The sequence below is a fragment of the Bombina bombina genome, chromosome 2 (genome assembly GCF_027579735.1).
Source record: "Bombina bombina isolate aBomBom1 chromosome 2, aBomBom1.pri, whole genome shotgun sequence".
Taxonomy (NCBI): Eukaryota; Metazoa; Chordata; class Amphibia; order Anura; family Bombinatoridae; genus Bombina; species Bombina bombina.
In genome coordinates, this window is record NC_069500.1 from 843,874,939 (window position 1) to 843,900,485 (window position 25,547).

The window sequence follows — 25,547 nt, forward strand, 5'->3', positions numbered from 1 at the left end:
ATAATAAAAAAAAAGGGATTTGCATTTTAAAAACTAAAAAAACTTTATGAATAAAAAAAAACACAAAATCCTAAGGACAAGTGTTTAAAGTCCCTTTAAAGGCTGAGTGAGTTGTGTGCATGAGTGTACGTGTCTGACCCTTTAGGCTGAGTGCATTGCTTTGAGAGAGTGCAAGGTTGTGTGTGTGCACATACGGTGATCTGTCCCTTTCTAAAGGTTGTGTGCATTGTGTGTATGCCTACCCCTTTAAGACTGAGTGTTCCTTTGGTGGTTGTGCGCCTGTACTATTAAGATTGCATGTGTGTGACCCCTTTAAATCTGTGTTGTGTCTGCCGGTTCCTTTAAAGGCTGTGTGTGTTGTGTGTCTGCACCTATCCCTTTAAGACTGATTGTTGCTTGGGTGCACCTTTACCATTAAGATTGCATGCATGTGGTTTGTTATCCCTATAAGTCTGTGTGTGTTTTGCCTGTCCCTTTAAAGGCTGTATGCATTATTTGTGTATGCCTACCCCTTTAAGACTGAGTGTTCTTTGGGTGGTTGTGCGCCTATACCATTAAGATTGCATGCGTGTGGTGTGTTGCCCCTTTAAGTCTGTGTGTGTTGTGTATGTGTGTGTCCCCCTTTAAAGGCTGCGCGCATTGTGTGTGTGCCTGTCCCTTTAAGACTGAGTGTTCCTTGGGTGCTTGTGCGTCTGTACCATTAAGATTGCATGCATGTGGTTTGTTGTCCCTTTAAGTCTGTGTGCGTTGTGTGTGCTTGTCCCTTTAAAAGCTGTGTATGCATACCCCTTTAAGACCGAGTGTTTCTTGGGTGGTTATGTGCCTGTACTATTTAGATTGCATATGTGTGGTGTGCTGTCCCTTTAAGTCTGTGTGCATTGTGTGTGTGCTTGTCCCTTTAAAAGCTGTGTGCATTGTGTGTCTGTGCCTATCCCTTTAAGACTAAGTGTTCCGTGGGTGCTTGTAAACCTGTACCATTAAGATTGCATGTGTGTGGTGTGTTGCCTCTTTTTAAGTATGTGTACGTTGTGTGTGTGTGCATGTTCCTTTTAAAGGCTGTGTGCATTGTGTGTCTGCGCCTATCCCTTTAAGACTGAGTCTTCCTTGGGTGCTTGTGCACCTGTGCCATTAAGATTGCATGTGTGGTGTGTTGCCCCTTTAAGTCTGTGTGTATTGTGTGAGTGCCTGTCCCTTTAAAGGGTGTGTGCATTGTGTTGCATCTATCCTTTTAAGTCGGAGTGTTCCTTGGTTGGTTGTTTGCCTGTGCCATTAAAATTGCATGTGTGTGGTGTGTTGCCCCTTTAAGTCTGTATGTGTTGTGTGTGTGTGTGTGTGCCTGTCCCTTTAAAGGCTGTGTGCAAAATGTGTGTGCGCCTATCCCTTTAAGACTAAGTGTTTCTTGTGTGCCTGCACCATAATTGCATGCATGTGGTGTGCTGTCCCCTTAAAGGTACATGAAACTCACAATTTTTCTTTCATGATTAAGAAAGAGCATGCAATTTTAAACAATTTTCAAATTTACTTCCATTATCTTATATTCTTCATTCTTTTGATATCCTTTGTTCAAAAGCATATCTAAATAGGCTCAGTAGCTGCTGATTTGCTCACCCATGTGCATTGATATTTATTCAACAAAGGATATCTGAAGAATGAAGCAAATTAAATAATAGAAATAAATTGGAATGTTGTTTAAAATTGTATTCTCTATCTGAAACATGTAAGAAAAAAAAGTTTCATGTCCCTTTAAGTCTGTGTGCATTGTGTGTGCCTGTCCCTTTAAGACTTAGAGTGTGCAAGGTTCACATACTGTGATCTGTCCCTTTAAGACTGTGTGTGTGACATGAGTTGTCTATTTAAAGGCTGTGTGTGCATGTCCCTTTAAGACTGTTCCCTTTTGCTTTTGGAGATATAACCAGTCCTGCATTATTGTTGGTCACCCCATACCAATTTTTAAAGTTAAATATTGCTGTATATCCAAGAAAATAACTTACATTTAATTAAATGTTGTTAAATCTGCTAGAAAAAAAAAACATAATACAAATGAACAGTTTAGTCAGAAATTCACTTTCTCATCATGTAGTGTTATACAAATAAAGCATGTTTAAAAAAAAAACAAAAAAAAAACAAGAAAACAAAAACAAAAACCTTTATTCTGATTGGTTGCTGTATGCCACATGATCATAAAGCCATGAGGTTGCTTCTGGAAGGCTGAAATTGCGCCAAAAAAAATGTGAGATGTTTGTGCTGTTTAGCTAGCAGGTGAGATTTGCTTTACTTTGTTGTGTTAAATATGTGATTTATATCTTATATTCAGCAGTGATATTTATATCATGTGTTTGCCTGCAGATGAGTGTGTATATGAGACAATAATTATTGTCTGCTTATTATGCTTTTAATGTGACCTAGTAAACTGTTTAGCTGCAATGCAGAAACATATAAATGCACTATCTTCATTACGTGTGCTTTCTCCATTAATACTGTAAGCATTTTGCTGTTAAACTTTTACAAAAGATTTCTTGATGATCTAAACGTTTAGTTGTGTAGCATTGATTTGATCTATAGCTCAGATTACAAATAAGAGACAGTAGTACTCTTGATTTCAGTGGATAAAAAGGTTCCTAAGTAAATGAGTTACAGCTCTGCAGTGTAAAAAACAAACTGCTTTGTACTGAATGAAGGAATGTGTTGTTTGTTTGTAAGCACATAATTAGGCTAGGAAGGAACTGAAACTTTTGCAATGGCAGATTATTTTTTTAGTGTAAGAGATCAGTCTGTAAATGTCTCTAGAAGTATCCAATAGAAACAGCCAACATTTTAAATAAATGGGTGTATTACTTGCACAAGGAAGGTTTTTTAAAAAAGGAAACAACTTGCCTGCTAGTATATTACTCTTTAAATTCAGTGGGTTTTGTGTTGTTTGAGCATGTTTGGTATACAGTATTGTGTAAATGCTTCTGTTTAAATGCATTTATGCACATTTCTGTTTTTACCTTTCTATTTAAAGGGACAGTATACAGGAAAATAGTTTTTTGCTTAATGTATTTCCAATGACTTGTTATACCAGTTGCAGAGTATATAAAGTGTATGGGGAATTGCATTTTCAGGTTTATTTATAAGATATTAAATTTCTGGTTTTAAACTTGGTTGACCTTGCAGGTACAATTTATCTCATTATTTTACCAGTTTGTGTACACACATTTGCTTCCTTATCTTGTCTGTTTGTAAACCAAACTCCAATACTTACAATGGAAAAGTATTTTATTTAGTTATCTCTTCTACCCACCAGGAGTGTCATTTCTTCTGGCTGTGTTTACATAGTTTGTCAATTACTTGGACTTAAAGGGACAGTCTAGTCAGATTTAAACTTTCATGATTCAGATAGTGCATGCAATTTTAAACAACTTTACAATTTGCTTTGTTGTTTTTGTATTCTTAGTGTAAAGCTAACCTAGGTAGGCTCATAAGCCCGTGTAGGCCGCCTCTTATCTGAATGTATTTGACAGTTTTTACTGCTAGTGGGCTTTAGTTCATGTGTTTCATATAAATAACATTGTGCACGTGGCTGTGGATTTATTTAAGAGTAAGCACATTTATTGCCTGACATGCAAGTCTGTCAAAAGGTCTGAGATAAGGAGGCAGTCTTCAGAAGCATTGATACAAGTTAATCAGAGGTAAAAAGTATCTTTCTATAACAGCGTTTGTTATGCAAAACTAGGATAATAAAGGGATTATGTCAAATATATTTTAATAACACATTACAAGTTAATTGCTTTTATTTTGATTAAGCAACTACAAGTATATGAAATCATTAAAGGGACAGTATACACCAATTTTCATTTAAAGGGACACTGAACCCAAATTTTTTTCTTTCGTGATTCAGATAGAGCATGCAATTTTAAGCAACTTTCTAATTTACCCCTATTATCAAATTTTCCTTATTCTCTTGGTATCTTTATTTGAAATGCAAGAATGTAAGTTTAGATGCGGCCCATTTTTGGTGAACAACCTGGGTTGTCCTTGCTGATTGCTGGATAAATTCATCCACCAATAAAAAAGTGCTATCCAGAGTTCTGAACGAAAAAAAAAAGCTTAGATGCCTTCTTTTTCAAATAAAGATAGCAAGAGAACGAAGAAACATTAATAGTAGTAAATTAGAAAGTTGCTTAAAATTGCATGCTCTATCTGAATCGCAAAATAAAAAAATTGGGTTCAGTGTCCCTTTAACTGCATGTAATAGACACTACTATAAAGAATAAGATACAGATACTGATCTAAAAATCCAGTATAAAACCTTTTACAAACGTACTTGGGAGCTCCCAGTTTAGCACTGTTGATGAGGTAGTCTGGGGCACTCGCTGTAAGGGGCTTGGTAAACAAAACAGACACTTTTCTTCATTTAAAATATAGCTGTTATAGTTCTGCTGGTCTCATAATAGAAAATGAACACCCACTGCATGCAGATCTGCTCAAATTGAACTGCATACACGGAGGATGCTTTGTGGTTGCCTTGGAGATGTCAGCTTGCAGAGAAGGCTGATTGGTTGCCGGTGCACCATCATTCTCAAACACTGCTCAGTTTCTGTGCGCGGATGAATAAGCCAGGCAGTCTGCATGAGCAGATGTACACAGAGGTCGTATGACTGCCCTGCTTATTGGTCTTTGAAAGTTGATTTCACAGGGCACTGGGAAGCTTATAAATTTAACCCCTTAAGGACCAGCGACGTACCCTGTATGTCGCTGGCCTTTTTTTGGGACTTGATTGTTTTATAGCACGGTCTTGCCACCAGCGTTGAGACTGCTCTATTCCACAAAGCCTGCTGGAGGGAGTGCATTAATAGTGTGTTCTTGCTAGACTTGTGCTATTATGTCCTGAAAAAACCCTTAACGACCAGTGACATACAGGGTACATTGTGGTCATTAAGGGGTTAAAATGCACAAACAATATTAATGGATTTTAATTATAAAAATGTAAATGTCAAGTAATATATATATATATATTTTTTTTTTTAAATGGTTTTTGTTCCCAAAATGACTGTCCTTTTAAGTCCAAAAACTTTCAGTATAGGTTGGGATACCACAGGCTAAATCGGGTATTTCAAATGCCAAAATAAGGGTAAACTAGCTACTTGTTAACAATGCAATGCACTCCAGCAGGTAAAATGGATGTATACATACATACCTCAACAAACCCAGGGAGCCACTGGATCCTAGAATTTTACCCGTGGCTCTGTCTTTTTGGGTTATTCTCCATATATCTATATATAGCTACCACTGGCTCCTAAATATTCTTACTGGCTCCTAATTTTTAAACAGATTTGTCGAGCAGTGTGTGTGTGTATGTGTGTATATGTATATATGTCTGTATATATGTATATGTATATATGTCTGTATATATATATGTATATACACACTCAGGCTAATTAATGGTTTCTCAAATTATTATAATAAATCCCTTTGTATACTGTTGCCATAGCCTGACTACCTCTGCTAGGTTACTTCTCTGGAATGTATTAAGTCTATTTTGTTTCTTCTAGCTGGCTTGTTTGGAATATCTGTCCAGCTCAAGAATGGCTCCAGTGGTTAGAAACAGGTGTTGGATGGCAGAATGTTTTTATGGAAACTTCAAGCATATGACAGCTTAATTTTCTTCCACAAGGCTGTGAGACCAGTTTGCAGGTAAGTACAGGTTATTAATATGTAGGTGTCACATGGTCACTGGCAGATGTTATAGTGAGCTCTCTGCACATGGTGGCAGCTGTAGTTACGGACACTAAGAGCAGTCCGCACCTGCTCCTGGTGCCCGTGGCTACAGCTGTAAGGCTATGGTGGGGTGTAAACTGTTTCTGAAGCCTCTGGACATGTGACTAGTCTAAAATTTATTTCTACCCCTAGGATTATATTTTATTTCCCCCATATTTTCAAAGACTGCTTAACAGCATAATTTACTTCTCTCCCGTAAAGCCCAACATGGTCACTGGCAAACGTTACAGTGAGCTCTCTGCACATGGTGGCAGCTGTAGTTACGGACACTAAGAGCTGTCCGCACCTGCTCCTGGTGCCCGTGGCTACAGCTGTAAGGCTATGGTGGGGCGTAAACTGTTTCTGAAGCCTTTGGTCATGTATAGTCTAAAATAAATTACTGCCTTTAGCATGGCATTCTCCCCCCCCCCCCCCCCCCCCCCTTATTTTCAATGGCTGCTTAACAGCATAATTTTACTTTCTTCCCTCCTGATAGTCCCAACATGGTCACTGGCAGACGTTACAGTGAGCTCTCTGCACATGGTGGCAGCTATAGTTACGGACACTAAGAGCAGTCCGCACCTGCTCCTGGTGCCCGTGGCTACAGCTGTAAGGCTATGGTGGGGTGTAAGCTGTTTCTGAAGCCTATGGGCATGTATAGTCTAAACTAAATTACTGCCTCTAGCATGGCATTTTATTTCCCCCCCCCCCATATTTTCAATGGCTGCTTAACAGCATAATTTACTTTCTTCTGTCCTGTTAGACCCAACATGATCACTGGCAGATGTTACAGTGAGCTCTCTGCACATGGTGGCAGCTGTTTTTATGGACATGTGGAGCAGTGCGCGCCTGCTCCCTGTGCCCATGGATACAGCTGTAAAGCTATGGTGGATTGTAAATTGTCTCTTGACGCCTATGAGCATGATATTTTAAAATAATTTACCTCTAATATAGCATTTTGAATTTTCCCTTTTTCCCCTATTTTTCAAAGTAAAGTTTCTGACTTTATAGTCTATATTAAATAAAAATAGCCTAATGCATTTCTCCTATTAAAGTACATGACCACTATATCTCTCCTTTTCAAAGTACTCTAAGGACCCTTGTCTTGTTTTCCTACATGACTGCTTCACACATGCTATATCCAAGTAACTCCTCTTTGGCAAAGATCTCTCTCTTCCATATGTTCATTAGCAGTAGGTACAGTAAACGGTCTTCATAGCAGCTGTGTCTTTGGGAAGTGGAAGCAGCGGGCCCCTGCTGAAGCTACCCAAGGCTAGTTATATACTGTGGTACATTACAAGTTTGTCTCCTCAGCCTTAGGTCCCCATCATATGTCCCATGCAAGCCCAGCCTAGAAAATGCACAACTAACATTCATGGTAAACTCTTGTTGCATTTATTATTGCTCTGTCACTGCCTATAATTACCAAAGCTTTACTAACCCAATTCCTGATCCTTTTATACCTTTCCAGACACCTGGATTTATTACTCTTCTTTCCCTTCTTATGCTCTTTATTTTATAATTGTTGCATTTATGAAATGATGATATGGAGTGACTGTTAGGCAGTAGTTTTGAAGCATTTGGTCATATAGCTAACCACTTAAACCCACTAAATAGATATGCTGTGCAGCCCAGAATATAGACCTTAAGACTTTATGTTCATTCTTATAAGTGTTTTATCTCTGCATTTTCTACTTAAGTATTAACTATAGGCAATGCAAATTTACCAGAATGTCCTGTTTCTTACGTTAAGTAGTATGTATTTTTTTTCCACGTATCTGTAGGTGATGCTAAAGTTATCAGATCTACAGCACCAGGTGACATACAGCCAACACTTATTGTCAAAAGAAATGTCGTCTGTGCCTCCTTTGTTAAACCAGGTAAGAGTTAAATTGTTGTAAAATACATTAAATTCATAGTATTCAAGCTGTTTCCTGTATAACAGTAGATCATTTTTGTTGCAGATATATAGTATAATTAAATGGTGATAATATCAAACCATTACATGCTCTAATTTGTTATTAGCAAATGGAATTTTAAGACTAGCGACCCTGCATTATTGTGTGTTTTAACCCGCAAAGGGGTAAACACAGAGTAGAAGTACTTCTTCGGACCAGCAAAGCAGTGCTGGTCCCAATTGATGGCGCTAGTTAAACATCTGAGTTGTGTTACTGATTGTATCTGCTTGGGACTAAACACATGGCATTAGACAATGTCCTGCTCAAGACCCACAGAGCACTGCTAGTCCCAAGCAGAAAGCGCTGCTGATTGGGACCGGCACTGCTCTGGGGGTCCCAAGCAGTATTTCTACTGTGTGTGTTAACCCACACAGTGGTGCAGGATCACTAGTCTTAAATTGACATATTCTAACTAATGTAATTTTACCACTATAATGACCCTGTAATGTTGTCCACTTGTCCTTGCAGTGTCTTTTTGAGGCCTGACTGTACTTTTTGATAGACTTTTTATCCTTAAAGGAATAGGGAAAGAATTTGATAGTCCTAGTGTATATCTATCTTGTCTCTTAAAGGGCAATAAATAGTATGTTGTGGGGCAATATAGCTTTTTTTTTTTTTTTTTTTTTTTTTAACCTCTGATTACTTTGTATCTAAGAACCTTCTGAAAGCCCCCCTCATCACATGAATGTGACTGTATCAAATCTGTTGAGTTGCATTTAGTATTGTGCTGTGCTAACTCTTAAATAACTCCTTGTGCCTGAACACCGTATTATCTATATGGCCCACAGTCTCTTGTTGTTAAAAGCAATTTAAAAAATGTGCTAAGAGGCAGCCCTCAAGGGCTTAGAAATTAGCATATGACCCTACCTAGGTTTAGTTTCAACCAAGAATAAGACGAAAACAAAATTTGATAATAAAAGTAAATTGGAAAGTTGAATAAAATTACAAGTCCTATGTGAATAATGAAAGTTTAATTTTGACTAGACTGTCCCTTTTAATGTAAAGGTTTACTTGCTTGCGCATGGGATCATAATAACAGCCAGTGGTAAAAAAAAAAAAATGAAACTTAAAGGGACAGTACACTGTAAAATAGTTTTTATATTAATTTATTGGCAATGACTTGTTTATACCAGCTGCAGTAGATAAAATGTGAGAAATTGCATTTTCAGGTTTATTTGTGTATATGAAGTAGCTGGTTTTGTGCTTTTAAACCACAGCCTATTACAATGGGTTGAGTTTCAGTTAATATCAGATCTCATTATGTTATCACGATGTGTACACACACTTGCTTCCTTAGGTTCCGGGTTTAAAAATTCACATGGCCCAGGTGGAAGGAATATCTGTGTCTACCTCACTTCTAAATACACTTCAATTTTCTCTTGGTATTTCTGGTAAAAAAAAAATATGCACATATCCTACAGTAAAGGGAGCTAGCTGCTTATTGGTTCCTGCAGACATTTGTCTCTTGTGATTGGCTAACTAGATGTGTTCAGCTAGCTGCCAGTAGTGCAATGTTCTTTCAGCAAAGGATAACAAGAGAATGAAGCCCATTTGATAATAGAAGTAATAAGGAAAGCTGTTTTAAAATGGTTTATTTCCAAATCACAAAACAAAACTTAAGCATTTGGCATTTTTTAAGGATTTCAACTTGTTTTGTCACCATCTCATAGGTTCATCAGTATAGATAAAATGTGACTATTGTAAGACATCTAGAACTCGCACACCCTCTATATAAACTGTACCTTGTTCAGTTACTTAATTTCCTATTGCCTCTATAGGTGAGAACGGGTTCTGGGATGCTGTAATGATCACTAACTCTTTGCTTCAGTCTGTCAGAATATTTGTGTACAACTTTATTTTACTTCTGTTTAGAACATACCCCCCCCCCCCCCCCCCTTTTTTGCTTAAACTTCTTTTCATAAGAACATAATGAGGTAGGCTCAAGAGCGGATGTCTTGAGCATTGTTGCAAACCCTTTTGCCTATGCAGTGCTTAAGACATGGGCACGTACTTCTTGAGCCTACAGACATGCTCCTAAAAAGAAAAATATACCCTGTGAGCTAATATAAGTAAATTGAATGGTCTCTTAAAATTACTGGACCAGAAAAGTTTGTCACTTTAATCTCCCTTATAATTGTGAATATATTAACATATATGTCCCTTGAAAGGAATACTAACTGTAGAAAAGGGAGTAGTGTAAAGCACACTGTAGATTATATATTTATTTTATGATACAGGGCTAAAACACTCACAGAAAATGTAGCCATCCTGGTGGGATGATGATGTTGCTGAGTGGGGGCAGTGCAATACTTTGGCAGAAAATGTTATTATACAAAGCACACATTAATTGCACAATTTTGTATAAAAGTTTTTCATTTAGGCAAGAAAACATTGAAAAAAAATATTAGCTATTTTAGCTTAATATTGGCTTACATTTTATCTGGGGTCAGTAAAATAGTAGACTAGTGCCCTAATCAAAAGGTCTTGGGGAGAACACTTTCACTTTATCCATAAAATTCTTTCAGGGTTCTTTAATTAAAAAATTTTACATTTTGAGCTCCATTTTATAATTTATAACTTTGTTTAACACTAAAAAAAAAAAAGGATTCTAATACCCTCTGCTGAAATGTAAAATTGTTTTTAAGGTGACACAACTTATGGAAGCGTATTTAGAAAATGCAAGCTAATTTTTCTATTGTGCAGATAAAATTAGAGGTGGTGAAAAATATAACGGTTGTTAGTTTCTAGTGGGACCAAGGTGGTTTTGAGAGGTATTTTCTAATTGCAGTAAAATATATATGGCACTACGAGAGCATGAAAGCTTTCTTTTTTTCTTCCTCAGCATATGTGACTGTGTATGGAGAGATGCCGTATTTTGAAGAGATGCTGACATCACCTCTTGTTTACGCAGAAGAAATGCTTCCACGCTGTCACTAGATGATTCTCACTCATTACAATGGCACCATGATGACTGTTTACAGGTAAGGGCAGACTGGAGCTATGCCTTTTCCTATATGTCATATGCTTTATTGTTATTAACTTGCAGTGACTGCTAGATTTTATTTGTTGTGACCTCCTGTTCAACCAGTTGTCAATAGACAACTGGAAAGACTTACATTTGTGTTTGCATCAGCAGACTTTCAATTGCAGCTATCAAACATTTTCTTTGCCCGGTGCTCATGCCTTTTATAGATTGAGGGCTGATTCTGTGACTGCCAACTGTGTCTACTGGCTGTGGGAGCAGAGTGCGGCTGTTCCCACATTCGGTGGTCATGGGAAGTGGAAGCAGAGTGCAATCGGTTCTTTTGGCCATGCATAGTTAGGGAAGTTGCCTTTGGCACACTTTTCCCTTATGTGATGAGCTGATTGCATGTGTTGTGGATTCTTAGCAATTGGGTAGGTAGTGACCAAAAGGTAAATGGTCCCTCCTATTTGTCTCTCCATACCGTCAGTGGTAATTTCTTTACCGGTGGGGTCTTCAGGATGTGACTGACCTTGATGGAACAGTTACAAGAAATCCTCTGAAAAGACTTCAATTTGTGTAATTGGGCATTTTCTTTGCCCTGTGCTTATGCTTTCATAGGTGTGAGGAATCGACACATGTTCATGCTCCTTGGTGGAGAGGGTGAATCAGCCGAGCGGCTCCGAAGCCTTGGCTTGTCTGCATTGCACAATGTGCGTTCTCCTTGTGAGTACCCTGTATATTGAATACATGTGAATCTCCAAGTATGAGAGACTGCATAATAAGGCATCTCTTCTACTTTTGTCTTTTAGGACATTGTGTTTTTCACCATTCGAAAAGAGCTGACTGCTCATAATATTGGATTGAGATCATCTGGTCAGATATTTCTCAACTGGCTTTTTAATCCATTTTCCCCAATTGTGTGATCATTTGTTTTGCCTTTTTTGATTGTACTATCATATTTTACAGTCTTACGTTCCATATATTTTATTTGTGTGCGCACCTCTGATACGATATTGTGTACAATATTGTTAGTTTGGTGTTTTTTTTTTTTATGGCTTGAGCGCTGACCCAGTTGTTAATGTTTACTTCATGTGCTATCTCTCTGAGCTTAAGGGAAATAGTTAGGGAAATGTCTCTTCTTAACATGGTCAGAAGGTAAACATTTCATTCTGTGACGGCCAACTGTGTCTACTGGCTGTGGGAGCAGAGTGCGGCTGTTCCCACATTCTGTGGTCATGGGAAGTGGAAGCAGAGTGCAATCGGTTCTTTTGGCCATGCATAGTTAGGTAATTTTGCCTTTGGCACACTTTTCCCTTATGTGATGAGCTGATAGCATATGTTGAATTCTTAGCAATTTGGGTACATAGTCATAATTTGTCTCCATACCTTCTGTGGTTCAAAGAGATTTCTTTACCGGTGGGATCTTCAGGATGTGGCAAACATTCTTTCAATTACAGCAATCAGGCATTTTCTTTGCCCGGTGCTTATGCTTTCATAGGTGTGAGGAATCAACAACCGTTCATGCTCCTTGGTGGAGAGGGTGAATCAGCCAAGCTGCTCCGAAGCCTTGGCTTGTCTGAATTGCACTGTGTGCGTTCTCCTTGTGAGTACCCTGTATATTGAATACTTGTGAATCTCCAAGTATAAGAGAGACTGCATAATAAGGCATCTCTTCTACTTTTTGTCTTTTAGGACATTTTATTTTTCACTGTTCAAAGAGAGCTGACTGCTCATAATATTGGATTGAGATCATCTGGTCAGATATTTCTCAACTGGCTTTTTAATCCATTTTCCCCAATTGTGTGATCATTTGTTTTGCCTTTTTTGATTGTACTATCATATTTTACAGTCTTACGTTCCATATATTTTATTTGTGTGCGCACCTCTGATACGATATTGTGTACAATATTGTTAGTTTGGTGTGTGTTTTTTTTTTTTTTTTGTTTGTTTTTTTTGTGGCTTGAGCGCTGACCCAGTTGTTAATGTTTACTGCATGTGCTATCTCTCTGAGTTTAAGGGAAATAGGTAGGGAAATGTCTTCTCAACATGGTCAGAAGGTAAACATTTCATTCTGTGACTGCCAACTGTGTCTACTGGCTGTGGGAGCAGAGTGCGGCTGTTCCCACATTCTGTGGTCATGGGAAGTGGAAGCAGAGTGCAATCGGTTCTTTTGGCCATGCATAGTTAGGTAATTTTGCCTTTGGCACACTTTTCCCTTATATGATGAGCTGATAGCATGTGTTGTGAATTCTTAGCAATTGGGTAGGTAGTGACCAAAAGGTAAATGGTCCCTCCTATTTGTCTCTCCATACCGTCAGTGGTTGAAAGAGATTTCTTTACCGGTGGGGTCTTCAGGATGTGACTGATGACTGACCTTGATGGAACACTTACAAGAAATCCTCTGAAAAGACTTCAATTTGTGTAATTGGGCTTTTTCTTTGCCCGGTGCTTTATGCTTTCATAGGTGTGAGGAATCGACACACGTTCATGCTCCTTGGTGGAGAGGATGAATCGGCCGAGTGGCTCCGAAGCCTTGGCTTGTATGCATTGCACAGTGTGCGTTCTCCTTGTGAGTACCCTGTATATTGAATACATGTGAATCTCCAAGTATGAGAGACTGCATAATAAGGCATCTCTTCTACTTTTGTCTTTTAGGACATATTATTTTTCACTGTTCAAAGAGAGCTGACTGCTCATAATATTGGCTTGAGATCATCTGGTCACAGATATTTCTCAACTGACTTTTTAATCAATTTACCCCAATTGTGTGATCGATTTTTTTTTTTTATTTTTTTTATTGTACTTTCATATTTTACATATTTTTCTGTCCAATATTTTATTTGTGTGCGCACCTCTGATACGATATTGTGTACAATATTGTTTTTTTTTTTTATGGCTTGAGCGCTGACCCAGTTAATGTTTTACTTCATGTGCTATCTCTCTGAGCCTAAGGGATATAGTTAGGGAAATGTCTTCTCAACATGGTCAGAAGGTAAACATTTCATTCTGTGACTGCCAACTGTGTCTACTGGCTGTGGGAGCAGAGTGCGGCTGTTCCCACATTCTGTGGTCATGGGAAGTGGAAGCAGAGTGCAATCGGTTCTTTTGGCCATGCATAGTTAGGGAAGTTGCCTTTGGCACACTTTTCCCTTATGTGATGAGCTGATAGCATGTGTTGTGGATTCTTAGCAATTGGGTAGGTAGTGACCAAAAGGTAAATGGTCCCTCCTATTTGTCTCTCCATACCGTCAGTGGTAATTTCTTTACCGGTGGGGTCTTCAGGATGTGACTGACCTTGATGCAACAGTTACAAGAAATCATCTGAAAAGACTTCAATTTGTGTAATTGGGCATTTTCTTTGCCCGGTGCTTATGCTTTCATAGGTGTGAGGAATCTACACACGTTCATGCTCCTTGGTGGAGAGAGTGAATCGGCCGAGTGGCTCCGAAGCCTTGGCTTGTCTGCATTGCACAGTGTGCGTTCTCCTTGTGTGTACCCTGTATATTGAATACATGTGAATCTCCAAGTATGAGAGACTGCATAATAAGGCATCTCTTCTACTTTTGTCTTTTAGGACATTTTATTTTTCACCATTCGAAAAGAGCTGACTGCTCATAATATTGGCTTGAGATCATCTGGTCACAGATATTTCTCAACTGACTTTTTTTAATCAATTTTCCCCAATTATGTGATCATTTGTTTTGCCTTTTTTGATTGTACTATCATATTTTACAGTCTGTTTCATATATTTTATTTGTGTGCGCACCTCTGATACGATATTGTGTACAATATTGTTTGTTTTTTTTAGGGAAGTTGCCTTTGGCACAATTTTCCCTTATGTGATGAGCTGATAGCATGTGTTGTGAATTCTTAGCAGTTGGGTAGGTAGTCCCCAAAAGATAAATGGTTTCCATACCATAACTTTTCACTTCATTCTTGTTTTTTACTTCAAATAGAATTCTTCACCGTTTAGATTTTCATGCAAAACAGACGGAGGACATTTCTCAAATCAAATTGTTGATATGTTTTTGTTTATGCTAATATGGGAAAGGCAACAGTTGTCTGGTTTCTTACGCTAAGTGTGTGGCTTTTTTTTTTCCCCCCACAGATTACAGAGAACCTAATCTAACGCCTTTCTGCAACTATTGAATAATTGGAACACAACTTGTGACTTCAGCCCAGTGACATTAAGCTAGGTAAGAATGAACGGTTTTGCGTTTGGTAGTGTATTGACATTCAGGAATGGTTAATAGCATATTTGCTCACTTGCTTTGTAATCGGACTGATCACAGCAGTGACTTATTTAAAGGGCCACTAAACCCTAAAATGTTCTTTCATGATTCAGTTAAAAGGCCACTGTAAGTAAATATTTTCTATGCCTGTTACTAACCAACTACCCCAAATACGCTTTTTATCAATAGCATTTCATTAACATATCTCTACCGTATATCAGAAAGCTCGTCTGCAAATTTAATTGTTTTCCAAACCCACTCCGTGGGTATCCTTTGCTCTGTACCAATCCGTTTACAATACCTAGGTTTCAAAATGGCACTTTAAACACAAAGTTATTGGTTTAAGCATTTTGAACACACAGTGCTGAAAATAGTGGGCAGGATAACGTGACATCGGCAAATAAAAGATATAACTTTTAGAACGTTATGAAACTTCGTTTTGGAGAAAATATAGGTCAGTAGGTTTTAATTAATGTTTATTAACTTTAATATGTTAGTTGTTTAGCTTAAAAATTATAACAAAGTAATCCTTAAAGAATAAAATGTTAAACATTCAAATTTACTTCTATTATCTAATTAGTTTTATTTTCTAGATATCCTTTGTTAAAGAAATAGCAATGCATATGGGTGAACCAATCACACAAGGCATCTATGTGCACGCACCAATCAGCAGCTACTGAGCCTATCTAGATATGCTTTTCAGCAAAGAATATCAAGAGAATGAAACAAAGTAGATAATGGAAGTAAATTAGAATATTGTTTAAAATTGCACACTCTAATTGAGAGAAAAAAATTGGGGTTTCATGTTCCTTTAATATGCAGCGTATTGTTTAAGCACTGGACTGGAAGTGCAGATTTTTGTCTGTTTTAGAAGGAAAAATAAAATGTGTTGTCCTAATGAAATAAAAATATACATTCCTATTTTTATAATCCCTTTTTAAAAAGAGGACCCTATAAAAGTTTAGTTGTCTAGAACAGTGGTTCTTAACATTTTGCAGACTGGTACAATTGGCAGTGCAAATAAAATAGGTATTTTCAAATTATATTACAATATATTTAACCAATCAAGTTAATCCAAACAGCCCATGGTACTTACTGTGTTGCTGCTCGTGGCTCAAAGTGTAAATATAAAAAGACTGCACAGCTTAATGGTAGTAAATTGGAAAGTTGTTAAAAATTGCATGTTCTATCTGATTCATAAAGGTTTAATTTTGACTTGTGTCCCTTTTTTGAGCTAGCCAAAGCACAAATTGCACAATTTAATATAAATTTATTTTATTATAAATTATATAAAGAGGAAAGCTGTGTTACAACATTTGAACAAACTTAAAGTAGATATAGGTATGTTTACAAGAAACGCACCTTGATGAGTTAGAAAGTCAGAAGCTTAAATGGGGGTGGGTTGGCGAAGTAGTATATGCCCCAGGTATGCACAAGAAAAAAGGTGTGGCCATACTGTTTAAGAAAAATTAGCAATATCAAATTTTTAGAAAAGTAGACTCACAGGGTAGATTTATTGTTCTAGAAATGGAGTTAGGGGAAAAAAATAACATTGTGCAATATATATGGCCCAAATGAAAAGAAAAGGTGTTTTTGGAAAACAATCCAAGACAAATCGATGGGGGCAGAGAGAAATGTTGTTTTAGGTGGGGATCTGAATATGGTAGCATCTGGACTATTAGATAGGAAATAACATGCGGGTAGGCGGCAATTGGGGAATAGAGACACTAGAACATTTAAAAAGTTTTGTTATAACTTGGAACTCTTAGATATATGGAGGAATACTTTCCCAGACAGTAAGGAATATACTTGTTAGTCTAAGGCATACAAATCTGTCGCGCATTGATATGTTTCTGATCAGTAAGAATCTGTTTACCCTGGTTCAAAAGACAACAATCGCCCCAATTACCATCTCTGATCATGCACCAGTCCTGCTCTCTCTAATAATTAACGCCAGTAAATTACCAAATAGCCTCTTTTTTCCAAATTACCTATATACAAATTTGAAATTTCGAAATTTTCTGTCTAGTTTATGGGAAGAATATTTTGCCAAGAATAAAGAATCAGTTGAAAATATAGAGATACTATGGCAGGCATTTAAGGCAGTTGCTCGGGGAGAATAAATAGCCTTCTTGGTTAAAACAAAGAAGGCAAATAACTATTGGTTGCAACTCACAAATCAGGTCATCAACAAATACCAAATATATATACAGAATAATAATAGTGAGAACTGGAAACGGTATTTAGATGCTAAAAGAGGGATGACTGGTGCATGGCGAGAGAAACACGAGCAGAAATTAGGCGGAATAGTAAGTTCATGTCCTATGGTAACAAGACAGGGAAATTCCTAGCTAAAATGATCAATTTTCAGAAGTCGGGTAAAAATATAACTTCCATTAAAGTAAAAGATAAAGTCCTTACTCAGCCATTAGAGATTATTAAGGAATGTCAACAATACTTTCAAAACCTGTATGGGGAGAAAGAAGTTGAATACCGGAATAAGGAGCAGTTTTGGGAAAGAATTAAGATCCCTCAAGTTAAGAAGGAGGACTTAGAAATGTTAAATACTCCAATAATCAAGGAGGAAATTAGTAAGGCCATCAACAAACTAACTTAATAAAGCTTCCGGCCCGGATGATATCCCGGGGGAATTATATAAAACTATTGGGGACAAGATTACACCAACGCTTAGAGATGTATACAACTCTTTTCTTATTGTGGGGAAAGTTCCAACGAAATATTTTAATGAATCCAGGATTATCCTGATACCAAAACAGGGGAAATATTTAAAATGTATGGAGTCCTAGATACGATTATAACAGAGGAAAAGTGTCTTAAAACACCAACTGAATTGGTTGGCGTATTTGAAGACTACTACAGAATTCTTTATACTGCCAAAACCTCAAACTTTATAGAATGTGAGGAATTCTGGAAGAACTTGGCTCATCCGGTTTTAACCTCTGATCTTCTAGATAAACTATACTCTCCCATTTCTGAACAAGAAACTCTATTGACTATTCAAAATTTAGCCTCAAATAAAGCTTCTGGGCCAGATGCCCTTCCCAACGAAATATATAAAATAATGGCTCCTGAAATAACAACCTATTTAACCGCATTATATAATGAATTATATATTAAAGGTCTGACCCCATCATCTGACTTTGTTGCTTCAAACACAGTTCTTATTCTAAAATCTGGAAAAGACCCAAAGAGGAAAGAATCTTATCGACCTATTGCGTTACTAAACACAGATTATAAGATACTAATGACGATTCTGGCAGGAAGGCTTCAATCCCTTCTTCCTAATATCATCCACACAGACCAAGCTGGGTTTCTACTGAAGCGCAACTCCTCTGCTAAAATCAGGGAAGTATTCCTTACTATAGAATATTTTAAAGTAACGGGAGAACTAGGAGATAGGAGGGAGGAGGATGCCCCTGACAAGGCTATAATCTTTATCAATGCTGAAAAAGCATTTGATTCAGTACATTATGATCACCTATCTTTTACTCTAAAGAGATTTGGTTTGGGAGGCAATTTTCTTCGTTTTTTTTTTTTTTTGACAATTTATACAAAAATGCCTCAACCAAAATCATAGTGAATGGGGATCTATCTCATGACAAAACTAGGTAGAGGAACAAGGCAGGGGTGTCCTCTCTCCCCACTCTTATTTGACCTAGCTATAGAACCGTTGGCCAATGCAATTCGGCAACAACTAGAAGGTATTAGGATCAATAAGGAGATGTGAATGGCGCTTAATGCGGACGATGTCTTGATATATATCTCAAACACTTCCAAAAACATACCTAAACTGCTTAAAATAATTGATCAATTTGGATCATTCTCAGGCTACAGGGTGAATACCACAAAGTCAGTTATTGTGGATTAAAGGGACAGTTTACTCAAAAATGTTCTCCCCTTTAATTTGTTCCCAATGATCCACTTTACCTGCTGGAGTGTATTAAATTGTTTACAAGTAGCTCCTTTACCCTTATATTGGCATTTGAAATTGTTAATTTAGCATGTGGTATCCCCACCTATTCTGAAAGTTTGTGGCTGCGCGTACCAGCTATAGATAAGCTTTGTAAACACAGCCAGCAGAAGAAATTACACTCCCAGTGTGATAAAGCAGAGATAAGGTAATAAAATGTTGATTTTCCATTGTTCTCTCAAAGTATTGGTGATTGTTTTAAGGACGGATATAAGATAAAGAAGCAGGTATATGTGCACAATGTGATACAGTAATGAGATCTCATTATACCTACAAGCTCAACCCATTTTATTAGGTTGTGGCTTCAAAACACACAATCATAGCTTTAATATACAGAAATAAACCTTAAAAAGCTAATTTTCATACATTTTTTACTCTGCAGTGGGTAAAAAAAGCAATTGTAAACACATTAAGGGAAAAACTATTTTACAGTATACTGTCCCTTTAAACAAACAAAACACTCTACTCTGGAAATTCCTTTTTAGTATAGTTAAAGATGCAGTTAAATATTTGGGAATATGATATCAGATAATCCTGAGAACTGGTATAATCTGAATATACTCCCGGTTCTCAAAGTAAGAGGCATTCAAGAACTGGCAGATGCTCCCCCTCTCATTATCAGGTCGTATAGCTTTGTATAAAATGACTCTTACCAAAAATATTATATGTTCTTCAAAACTCCCCAACTATCCTCAAATCTAAGGATATTCTTTCTTTCAATTCGGCTCTACGTTTATTTATTTGGCAGAATAAAAAGCCCAGAATCTCCCTAGCTAAATTAGCTTTACCTATGAAACTCGGAGGTCTCTCTCTCCCTGACCTACGCATATACAATCAGCTGTTCTTAGCTCGTATTATAGTAGATTGGTTAACGAGTAATAACTATATTACAAATATAGAGCTGGATTCTAATATAACATATCCAGCTGACTTACGGGCCTTAGTACACTGTAATAAAAATGCGCTTCCTCTAATAATAAAAAAAATGAGATCAATATGCAATCCACTTCTTATGTGGAAAAAGGTTTGTAAGTTGCTATCTATAGAATATAAGAGTATAAAAAATAATCCACTGTTAAATAACCCGCAGTTTGAAGCTGGTATGCAATCAGCTATTTTTTCGCAATGGAAGACTCAAGGGCTTATATACGTACATCAAGTATTAGATTTTGAGACTAAGGGCACTAGAACTTTTAACTCCTTAAAGGAAGAATTTAATATTCCTAACAAAAACTTTTTCGCATACTTACAGGCAAGACATTGTGCTGCCAGTCTTTCATCCAAATATGGATGGGACTGATCTCTGTGAAAGTTAGAAAATTGGCTTCTATTAGTTAGAAATGGATTCACTTCAATTTCTAATATATACCAAAATTTGGTCTCTATTAAAGGTACAGAAATTATTGAAAAAATTTGTGAAAAATGGGCTGAGATGCTAGGAATAGAAACACTTGACACCACGGTAATTACTGAGTCAGTTCAAGTAGTTGCTAGGGCAACTCTTTCGGCAACATAGAGAGAGGCGCAGGTTAAGCTTCTCCACATGTCATATTTTACACCGAAAAAGGGAGCACAGTGTTTGAACTCTAGCTTTAATGCATGCCCAAAATGCTCTCTGCCTCAAGCTAATTTAATACACCATGCTCTGGGAGTGCCCAAAAATAAAAAACTTCTGGCTGAAGGTTCAATACTGGATGGATAAAACGTTGGGTCTCCCCTTTATGTCTCGGTCACCGCTAATGGTGATAATACTAGACCATGAAGGGGAACTATCCCCCAATAACAGGAAAATGGTTAACTTAATACTAGCAGGCAGATATTTAATCTTAAAGAAATGGAAGAATCGAGCAATCCCAAGTGTTAAAGAAATAAAAAATTGTTTAAAGAAACAATGCATGAGTGAACAAGTGGACACTGACTTGCAAAGTGAGGCAGATGTAAAGAAGTTCTTTGTAAAGTGGTCTATTTTTATAAAAACTCTCCCTCCTACGGAAATCGAATATCTAATATACCCATTTAGAAATACTGAACTAGTATTGCTAGGCATCTGGTGAATTTGACTGCTCTCTATCTTTTTATATCTTTTTCCTAAGATTTTTATTTTTTTTATTTTATTATTTTTTAGCAGGTAATTGCTTATTAATATGTCTAGAATACTGAGAATCAGTATAGGAAAGTGTATAAAACGGAAAAACCCAGCAGAATGTGCAGTTTATTTTGGATGTTTTATTGTGTATCTTCATATAGTCATATTGTCTAAAATGGGCTTGTTTTACTTCTAAATTTATTAATTCTTCTCACTCTGATTGTTTTCCCATGGTTGATTAATATGGAATTAATGGCCCTGCGAGGCGCAAAATATGTATCTGAGTTTCAATGCATCCTCTGCTGGATATAAACAATTAAAAAAAAAAAAAAAAAAGAGGACTCGCCTACGACACCATTTATGGAAGCAAAGGAACATATTGCGTATCTGGGTCTGAAATTTGCGCGGGATCCAAGGAAATGGTATAGTTTAAATTTTCTTCCACTTATTGTATCCCTTAAAGAAGATATAGAAAGATGGATGAATCTACCCTTATCTCTATCCGGTAGAATCCAGCTAATTAAAATGATCTCATTACCTAAATTCTTTTATACATTTAAGGCTATGCCACTCCTATTAAAAAGAGAGAGTCTGATTATTAATAAATACATCAGGCAATTTATTTGGAAGAATAATCGATCCAGGATAGCCATGAAACGTATGTTTGCTGGGAAGAAGGATATCGGACTGGCTATCCCGGACCTGGAAGCCTTTAATTTAGCTGCTAATATGAAATATGTAGTAGACTGGTTTTTAGAGTTAGATTATTTTTCACTTTATGACATAGAGGAAGGGTTAGCTGCACCACTCTCTTTAAAAGCCCTTGTTCACATGCCATTTTCCAAAATCCCCAAAACAATTAAAGAACTAATAATCATTGAACAACCTATAAGAGCTTGGCATAAGTTCTGCATAAGAACTGGCTCCAATTTTCGGGTCTCTCCATACCTAACTATTAGGGGGAATCCAGAATTCTCGGAGGGATATGATTCCTTAAGATTTGTGAGTTGGACTAATGCACGGGTTAAATACATGATCCAGCTAATTAATACAGCGGAGAGTAGGGTTAAAACCTTTTAATGAATGTAAAATAGAATTTGGGATTACCAATTCCCAATTCTTTGCATTTTGGCAACTTAGGCATTATGCTGAACAGATCTTAAGGATATCGAACCAGTAATGGAACAATCAAGCTTTAAATCACAGCCTATCGTTATTTAGTATAGGGAAAGCTTTCCATTTCACCTATGTATGGGGCCTTATTAGCTAGTTATGAATTAAGTAATATCAGATACCTTACCTTAAAATGGAGGGACTGCCCGACCATCTCAATGGAGACAGAACTTCTGACAGGTTTGGTTAAGAGAGTTGGGGAAGCAATGAGAGGGGAATACTATAGGGAACAACAAATTAAGATTTTATATCAAGTGTATGTTACTCCGAAGTCTCTTGCATCCTGGGTAAGAGGAGGAGATAGGTTGTCTTGTATTAGATGTAAATACGAGTGGGCTGATATGTACCCTATGTTCTGGTCTTGCCCAGTGATTCAGAGATTTTGGGGTAAAATCTCGTTTTGGTTAACAAAAATCGTACAGTCCCATATTCATATTACATGTCAGAATGTGTTCTTCCTAATAACTTATGACGAAGTGGGGCAGAATCCCCTATTACTAAACAGTCATTCTCTTAGGTAGGAAATTAATCCTGAAGGACTGGCAATCTCATAAGGAGCCTAAATTTTCTGAATTTAAAAAGGGTGTACAGTATCAACTGTTTTTGGAACAGATTAAAGTCCAAATGGAAGTGAATATAGAGGCCTTTTTCTCTAAATGGGGAAAATATATTAATTCATTGGATAATAATACCAAGAAAATGGTTATCTCCCCCTTTAGAGACTCAGTATTTATACAGGAGTCCAATTTAAGGGGAGAATGGATATGTCCTTAGGCTGAGCGGCCGGGAGGAGGGCTTATTTAGAGAGACTTCTGGTGCAGTTTTTGTTTTGTTTTTTTCTCGTGTGTGAGTGTATGTATGGTTGGATGGCAGAAGGGGGGTAACAATTGGGAGGAAAATAGCTAACAATATTTGCACAGTTGTGTGTATGTATATATGTATGTGTATATATATATATATATATGTATGTGTGTATATATATATATATATATATATATATATATATATATATATGTATGTGTGTATATATATATATATATATATATATATATATATATATATATATGTATGTGTATATATATATATATATGTGTGTATATATATTAAAAAAAAAATCTAGTAACGGGTTATGAAGTTTAGGTCATGGTCCTTTTAATGGATAACTTCTAAGTATGCTAGTTGAAGACAAGATTAGAGTATACTTACCCCACTTATTATGGTAACAATTTCGGAAAATCAAGCAGAGGGGAAAGTAGTCTTCTTGTTTATTTTTATAAACTGTCCGAAGTAGGGAACTCTTGTAAAAGGTTAAAGGTTCCATTTGTATCTTTTCTGGCTTTGTAAACCCGTTTAGTGTGAGTAAAATTTCTGTATGTATATTTTTGTTTTGTAAAACCTTGTTATATTGTTGGTTAAAATAAAAATAATAAATTATGCAATAAAATGAATATTAGTCCAAAGGGGTTAGAAGTACTAAAGAGCACTGCAGGTCTTGGGCAGAAACTGCTGCTCATCAGGAAGCGCTAGTTGCTCAACCCCAGCTGTGTAACGAGAGCTTTTCATAGGATCAGTAGCAGCTTTCATTCTGAGCCAGCAGTGCTCTAAGAGTCCCAAGCGGTACTTCACTAAGTTTACCCCTAAGGTGCTGGGTCGCTAGTCGTAAAGTGACAGTAGCACCAGATTTTTTTTTTTTTTTTTTTTTTTTTTTTTAAAAAAAAAGGTAGATAATCCCTTTATTACCCATTCCCCAGTTTTGCATAACCAACAGTTATAAAATACACGTTTTACCTCTGATTAGCTCTGCAAACTGCCTCTTATTTCAGTTTTTGACAGACTTGCATTTTAGCCAATCATTGCTCACTCCTAGGTAACTTCATGTGTGTGAGCTCAATGTTATTTACATGACACATGAACTAATGCCCTCTAGTGGTGAAAACTGTCAAAATGCATTCAGATTAAAGGTGGCCTTCAAGGTCTAAAAATTAGCTTATGAACCTACCTAGGTTTAGCTTTCAACTAAGAATACCAAGAGAACAAAGAAAAATTAGTGATAAAAGTAAATTGGAATAAGTTTAAAATTACATGCCCTATTTGAATCATGAATGTTTATTTTGTACTTGACTGTCCCTTTTCAAATGACAACATATTTTTAGATTATAATGGCCTTTTAGCTATGTTATTGTTTAGATGATTGTATTGTAGGATGGAAACTTCTGTTTGGCATGCATGTTTGTCCCATGTGCTCTTTTTTTTTTTTTTTATATTGCAGGTTCTGTCATAGCTGTCTCTTTAAAGATGAACAATTAAACTTATATACACACACGGTGCGCACAGGGAAAAAAGGTGATTATGGCAGAAGTGCAGCATTTTTCTTCGACTACCTTGAACGATAAACATGGATGTAATTTGGATTTATGACCTCTGGCTGCTATTTTAAGTGTTGTGTTGCTGTGTGTCAATAAAGCTTTGACTTCTCTTACATGGGTGTGTTTTTTTTTTTTATTTTTGTCTCTTTACAATATGAAATGTTTACGTTCTACAATTATAAACCTATTGCTCTCGAGGAACATCAGTATTTGCATTGCTAGATTCTGGTGATCCATGATGACATCTAACTCATTGGGGACTTGGATGAAGGCAGAGGCTCATGCTTGGGGTGGAACATGAGCATTTGGAGGGTCATGAGGCACCCACAATTGATAGAGGACAACAGACTTTTTTTAGTAGGTTGAATTACTGTAATCTGGATCACCAGCAACCTTGGGCAACAGGGTGGTTATTGATAAGGAGTAGCAGGTTTTTAGAGCCCTATTATCCAATAAGCCATAGAGGGTCAAGAAATTGTACATGTACAAAAAGTCACCCCTTTGTAATAAGGGTAGGTTGTTTGCTATCATGAGTCATTGATGGCTTTCTTCCTTGTCTCCAGCTTGGACGGATTCAGGACCCACATCACTGGCCAGCTTAAGGTTTCCAGGTTCCTGGTGTCCCACTAAGAGAGCTGGGTAAGGTGCAGGGTCACATGTTGGGGTAAGATCACAGGGAAATATTTCATGGATATTTGAGCACCAGACCACTTGAATAAAGCTTTAGGTGACCCAAGGGAAAACTAACTAGGCAGGGGGGAGAGTAGACCGGAAGAAAAGGACAACTCCTAGTTAAGAATTGTCTGATTCACAGGTAATTATGAAATGTCTTGTGGGATGTTGAACACCCCCTGTTTTTGTTTTGAAAGTGCTTGTTTCACAATCTACAGGGGTTATTCTGTAACATATATTTCTTCTATAAGGTATGACGAGTCCACGGATTCATCCTTTACTTGTGGGATATTATCCTCCTGGTAACCGGAAGTGGCAAAGAGCACCACAGCAGAGCTGTCTATATAGCTCCTCCCTTAGCTCCA

The 25,547-nt window shown here is 37.0% G+C and overlaps 1 long non-coding RNA gene across 1 annotated transcript; it reads left to right on the forward strand.

Annotated features, from left to right (window-relative positions):
• Window positions 1-2,173: 2,173 nt before the first annotated feature.
• LOC128649743 (uncharacterized) lies at window positions 2,174-24,623 on the forward strand. The gene is made up of 6 exons (XR_008400689.1): window positions 2,174-2,259; window positions 5,535-5,676; window positions 7,524-7,619; window positions 10,540-10,678; window positions 14,771-14,858; window positions 24,414-24,623. It is a non-coding gene; the product is annotated as an uncharacterized LOC128649743 (long non-coding RNA).
• Window positions 24,624-25,547: the final 924 nt, after the last annotated feature.